Source organism: Stegostoma tigrinum, chromosome 32 (assembly GCF_030684315.1).
Source record: "Stegostoma tigrinum isolate sSteTig4 chromosome 32, sSteTig4.hap1, whole genome shotgun sequence".
NCBI lineage: Eukaryota > Metazoa > Chordata > Chondrichthyes > Orectolobiformes > Stegostomatidae > Stegostoma > Stegostoma tigrinum.
The window spans coordinates 11,299,253-11,306,411 of NC_081385.1; positions in this window are offsets into that span (position 1 = coordinate 11,299,253).

Sequence of the window (7,159 nt, forward strand, 5' to 3'; positions counted from 1 at the left end):
CCCAAGCGAAATATGAGTTGCTGTTCCTGCAACCTTCGGGTAGCATCATTGTGGCACTGCAGGAGGCCCAGGAATTAACATGTTGTCTGCGGAATGGGAGGGGGACTTGAAATGGTTCGTGACTGGGAGGTGCAGTTGTTTAGTGTGAACCAAGCGTAGGTGTTCTGCAAAGCAGTCCCCAAGACTCCGCATAGTTTTTCTGATGTAGAGGAGGCCACAACAGGAACAGCAGATGCAATATACCACTTTAGGAGATGTGCAGGTGAACATCTACTTGATGTGGAAAGTCTTCTTGGTGCCTGGGATGGGAGTGAGGGAGGAGGTCTGGGGCAGGTGTAGCACTTCCTGCGGTTGCAGGGAAAATTGCCGGGTGTGGTGGGGCTAGAGAAGAGTGTGGAGCGGAGAAGGAGTCACGGAGAGAGTGGTCTTTCCAGAAGGCAGATAAGGCTGGGGAGAGAAAAATGTCTTTGGTGGTGGGGTCAGATTTCAGATGGCGCAAGTGTCAGAGAATAATGCAGAACATTAGCTGTGTGTCTGTATTAACAAAACAGCAATAATACCATTAGGCCACCACCTCCTCAAAGTGCAGTGTGCCTTCTCCAGAATTGGTAGTGGTTTCAACAATGTTGTCAATCAAAGATAATAAAGCTTGAAGCTGGATGAACACAGCAGGCCAAGCAGCATCTCAGGAGCACAAAACATGACGTTTCGGGCCTAGACCCTTCATCAGAGATCTCTGATGAAGGGCCTAGGCCCGAAATGTCAGCTTTTGTGCTCCTGAGATGCTGCTTGGCCTGCTGTGTTCATCCAGCTTCACACTTTATTATCTTGGATTCTCCAGCATCTGCAGTTCCCATTATCTCCGATACTATGTTGTCAATCAACCTGGTTATGGCAAAGACAAATATTAAGTGAAGTAGGACTCATATTTGCACAGTAAAGCAACCGCAATGCTACCCCCTCATGAGAGAGATGTTTGGTGAGGAACTTAACCTGAGGTCACTGCACTTTCAAAAGGTTGAGATATAAAAAAACCTTCATGGTAATGTCGGCTGGTGTGTGAATTGAACCCAAATTGTTGGTATCATGCTGTATCACAAAGCAAGTATCCAGCCAGCTACCTCAGCTTTTAACTGGACAGTATCTTATCAAGTTGAAACATCAAAAGGTGTTTCACATAATTAGTTGTTATACTGGTAACTGTGATGTTTGACTTGTGGTTTTATTTCTTTATTTTTCTATTTAATACAAAGAATTACTGTAATGTTTAACTATTAACTTTGTTCTGCCTTCTACCTTGTTCTAATGATTCTGCACCTAGATACTCGTACCTAACATGGCACCTTATGTGGCAGCATCATACATTTTCACTGTACTTCTGTACTTTTATACTTGAGTACATGTGGCAATAAAAATCTAAATCTAAAATCTATAGCTGAACCCTCTTCTGGTGCAGTGGTAATGCCCCTACCTCAAAGATAGGTAACTCAATTTCAAATCTTACCTGCTCTAGAGACATGTAGTACTTTTTTTCTGAACAGATTGGTTGGGCAAATTTCCTCAAGTACCATAATGTTATAGAATATTTGACATCCACTCTGACCACTTCAGTTAAATACTTAATTGAATGATAGCATCAGTGGCGTAGCATTCCTTCATTGCTATATTACTACTTGCTTAGTTATAGACTGGAATTTGAATGCATAATCTTTCGAATAAAGCTGACATTCACTGGGATAATATAAATTGTTGTAAACGATGCAGAACGTATTTTTTGAACCTTCTGTGCTAGGGAATGTTTACACTGTAGGTTCTGAGAAAATATTGTTCCAGTGCTCAATCCTGAAAGGCAATTTTTGCAAAGCATAAATGTTATCAATGCTGCACACACTGAAATAACTTGCACAGCACAAGCTAAATGACAGAAATTGTACATTGGAGATTGAATCTTTAATGTCATTCCAGAATAGTTTATTTATTTGGGACTTAATGTATGGGCAATGAATGTGTTTTTATAAGAACAAGTACAACTTTGGTATGGTTTAATCAAATGTTTGCTTTATTTTGTTTATTCATTCATGGAATATGGGCGTTGTTGGCTGGGGCAGCATTTATTGCCCACCCATGGCTGTCCTTGAGAAGGTGGTAATGAACTGTCTCCTGGAACAATTGTAATCTGTTTGGTGTACACCGAGACTCCTGTTAGGGAAGGAGTTTGAGGATTTTAACCCAGCAACATTGAAGGAATGGTGACATATTTCCAAGTCAGGACAGTAAGCGGCTTAGAGGGGAACTTGTAAGTGGTAGTATTCCCATGCATCTGGTGCCCTTGTCCATCTAGATGGACATGTTTATTTGTTTGATTTAGTAGATTTAAATTTTATTGTCACATGTACTCAAGCACAGGACAACAGTGAAGAGTGTATGATGTTGCCATACAAGGGTACCTCAGTACAAAAAAATTAGACATAATGTAGTAAAAGAAACAAAGTTAAAAATGTTAAGCATTACATTCATAGAATAAGTAGAAAAATAAAGAAATAAGGTAATAGGTAACATCAAAGTCTTGTAGATAGTACACACTACTGCTGCTGAGCATCAATAACTACAAAAGGATGGGAGAGCTCCAAAAGAAATAGCTAAAACGGAAGAAATTTCCGATGAAGAACTGCAAATTTCTTTCAATCTATAAATCTGTGAGGCTGTAAAAGCAGTGACTGAAGCTGACACCATGGGTTGTTGATGTAAAAAGAGGAGAACCTGGTTATTTAGTGTGCTTTTTTTTGTGGGAGCTTACTGGGAATAAATTGGCTGCTGCATTTCATATGCATTTGAAGCAGGAGTAGATCATTTGGCCCCTTGAGCTTCCTAATCTGGTTGTGGGTTCAATTCCATACTTCTGCCTTTCCCTGATAACCTTGCCTACACTGAAATATTGTCGACACTTCAAAATGCCTTAATTGTCTGTAAACAATTTGGGAAATCATAAGATTACACTGTGGAACAGGCCTCATGTATGGCAAACAAATCTCTTTGAACGTGTTGCAGTTGCATCCTTATAAATTTTCAATGGAGCTTATAATACAACTGCGATTTATTTTAAAGCATAATTTACTCAATGAAGATGCAAAACTAGTTAATAAGCATTGTCTACAAAATGGAAGTACTTACCCTCTAAGTAACCAAACACATATGCACAAATGCATGTATCAGGTAAAGGAAAACTGACCTCTCTGCAGAGATTCAGTTTGGTTAAAAAAAAACACTTTTAGCCAATAATAAATCCTTGAAGGCAAAAATGGATAAGATATGAAAAGTTCAGAAGGCTTTTGTTCTGGTGTTCTGGCTCATGTAGACAATTCAGTAGAAACGTACAGTTGTCTCTGGGGATTTGCTGACATGGTTCAGGAAATATTGAGGCAAACTTCCTCAGGGGCTTCTTGCAAGGCCGCCTTGATTATTGTTCCACTTCCACGCTGGACATGCAACCAGCGTTTTTTATCCCTGAAAGAGGAAGCTTCCCAGGTTGGCTATCAACTCTCTTACATCCAAAACATGGATGAAATAGAATGTAACTCTCTGGAAACCGTAAAACCAGGGCTGGTAACCTAGAGCAAACAACCCTATTGATTGAAAACTTGTGATTTTGAAGAACTGCCTCGTTAAAAAAAGTTCAATGTCCAAAGTAACATCTTATTGAAAAAAAGGGCACATGAAATAAATTGAGATTTTTCAGTCCTTCAAAACTGAAGCTTACAAAACACTAAGTATATGCGATTGTGTTAAAGGTTGAATTTTTTGTTTTCATTCATGGGATATGGGTGTTGCTGGCCAGGCCAGCATTTATTGCCCATCACTAGTTATCCAGAGGACAGTTAAGAGTCAATCTCATAGTTGTGGGTCTAGAACCAGGCCAGGTAAGAACATTATAGAATCAGAGATAGTAGAAGCTGCAGATGCTGGAGAATCTGAGATAACAAGGTGTAGAGCTGGATGAACACAGCAGACCAAGCAGCATCATAGGAGCAGGAAAGCTGACGTCAAGCTTTCCTGCTCCTATGATGCTGCTTGGCCTGCTGTGTTCATCCAGCTCTACACCTTGTTATCTCACATTATAGAATCAGATGAGATTTTAAAGTTAATCAATAATGACCACCATTAAGCTAGCTTTTAACTCCAGTCTTTTTTCACTGAATTAGCATGAAGTGGAGGAATGTTAATCAACACAAGGATACTGTTCTGTATAAGTCACAAGATAATGTTATTTTCATAATCTTGCCTTGGTGAGCTTCAAACCAATGTACCCAGATGTTTAGCCTGAGACGTCTGGATTACTAGTCTAATGATATTACCCCAGGCCACCACCTCTGCACACTAGTTAGGAATATCAGTTCGACATAACCGAACCAGTTGTAATATGATATTCCACCCAAAGAGCAATAGTGTTTGGAACAATTAGGACAGAATGTAGAAATGAAGAAAATAAAGGTCTTCAAAGACAGTCAGTGGTAAAAATAGAGTTTAGAATCAATGGTGAGAATGCAGAATAAAAGGAAGTCAATCCCAGAAAAGGAGAGGATGTATTGCATGTAAAACCCAGCCCTAAAATCTCATCTGCACCTGAACATTGGAAGCATTCCAATTTGGAAATGAGATTTTTTCAGGTGTCACCCTTCTATGTTATCATTGTGCACTTTCATTAGGAATGATTCCAGAATGGGGGTGCAGTGAGCTGTACAGTAGAAGAGGGCAGAGCATATGTGACATCATGGATGCCTGACAACACAAGAGTTGATCACCCTAGACAGAAATGCAATTAGGCTTTCGAAATATGCGTATTTTCAAATTCTTTAGACCGTCGTCATAAAAACATTCCCAGGATCAGCATTATTCACAGCCTGATGAAAATATGCATCAGCGTGGAAACATCCATGGAATTTTCAAAAAATGGTTCATGTTGGAAAAAGACTTGCTTACTAGAGCTCTGTGAGGTAAAGTGACAGAAGTGGTTGCAGGTTTATTCGTGCAACTTTCTGATTGTAAAATGTTCCAAACCTCTTCTGTCAATAGACATATAAGGTTGTGATATAATGTTATTCTGGAATATACTCCAATAATAATATTATAATTAACAATATCCTCTGACCTATTCAATTTCCAGTGCAAACTGTCCTAATGTTGACTAATAGGCCTCCACTTCATGCTTCCCCCAACATCTTGATGGATATACCTGCAGTGTATGATATGGTACAGCATGATAGTGAGCTTCATGGAGGACCAGGTTCTATCAACAAGAAGTGTCAAGTTAGCTGACTTCAATTTCTGTGTGATTTTTTTTAACAATAATGAAAGGACATTTATAACCAACTTCCTAACACTAGTTTTGAATTGTAGCATATCGCATTGATGAACTTCAACAAACATTCTAATAGAAGTTCAGTAAATTTGACCTATAGAGGGAGTAGCTTTGTTGAAATGCTTCAGCATAAAGGTCCATCAGCACGCTTATCCTCATGAACCTCCACCTTAAATGCACAACACTCTCTGGTGCTCTTTTCCCAATTCAGAAGAAGCCTCTGTGGGTTCATACTCAGTCCTAGAACATGATAACTAATCAAGGTTAATGCACCACCACTGCACCTTTATTTTGTAGTTTGAAACCTTCAGTAATATCTAATACAAAGAGCATTTTACAATTCAAGTGGGATGGATTAGCATGTTAGAGTTAGACAGGAACTCTCTCAAAGCGGTATCACCACACTGATAGTGATACCAGATATCTTGTATGTACTGAGAATGGGACACATTCTTTTCAAGACATATGTTTGTGCTTTCCAAGTCTGCATGCTGCTTTGGGAAAACATATTTCCAGGTTTCTGGCCATATAGTTCTGAAGCTCACAGCTAAGGTTGGATAAGACAGGCCTTGGCTGAGTGAGAGGTAGCAAGAGCTGCAGACACTGGACTCAGAGATAACACAGCGTGGAGCTGGAGGAACACAGCAGGCCAGGCAGCATCAGAGGAGCAGGAAAGTTGATTTCGGGTCGGGACCCTTCTTCAGAAATGGGGGGGGGGGAAGGGAACTCAGAAACAAATAGAGAGAGGAGGGGTGGGGCTGGGGGACGTGGGTGGGACGGTGATAGGTGAGTGCATGTAGGGAGTGGTAGGGATTGGTCAGTGTGATGGGAGGGGCAGATAGGTGGGAGAGAAGATAAGACAGGGTGTGTTAGGTCAAGGAGGTTCTCCTTTGATTTTTCTTCCTTCAGTCCCTAGCAGTCAAACAAAGAATTTGCATAGCTTTTCTGTCCTAAGTACCCTTGAGTTGATTGGCTTATTCGGGTATTTCAGAGGACAGTTAGTGGTCAACCATTTTACATTTGGCGTCTCATACAGGCAAGAATGGCAGATTATCTTCACAAAAGAGCATTAGTGAACTAGAAGGGAATTCACAACAATCAATTCAGGTTTTGTGGCATTGCCACTGAAGATAATTTTCTATTTCAGATTAATTGAATTTAAATTCAACATTCCAATACACACTCCTCTTCATGACTTCTGCCCATTATGTCACAATGAAAGCACAGTTTCCTAATCATCAGCCTTCCACCTCAGGATGACCTCTTAAGATTCATGAGTTCACTTGAAAAATAGGTAAACTGTTCAGTATAGGTATAGCAGAACTCAAAAGAAAAAGGTTGACTTCTTTCAAACAGCAGGTAATAGAATGTGGGACCTGTGACGTAGATAGTGTCAGAGGGGAATTTCGGCAGTGAGGATGGATTGTGGTATTAGGATTCAAAGTTAAGGTTGACTGAAGGAAAAGGCAGAGGTTTTCTGAGCATTTCCAAATTAGAAAACTATTAAAGAAGATTTCTGATACTGAAGCTGAGACTATATGTGAAGTGAGAGGAATGTTCTGTTTATTCCATGACTTCTTCACAATACATTCTTTCATACCCCAAAAATACATGCGTTATAAACATAGATTTTGTATTTAGAGGTGCATTAATATTAAACTATGATCCATTGTACTTTCTGGATTGGGTCGAGTGATGTCACAGTGACCAGGGATTATTTTTAAATCAAGTTATGATATTAGGAATTGGAAGACTTCATTCCGTCCCTCAGACATACTGCAGCATTCAATTAATTCTGGGCTG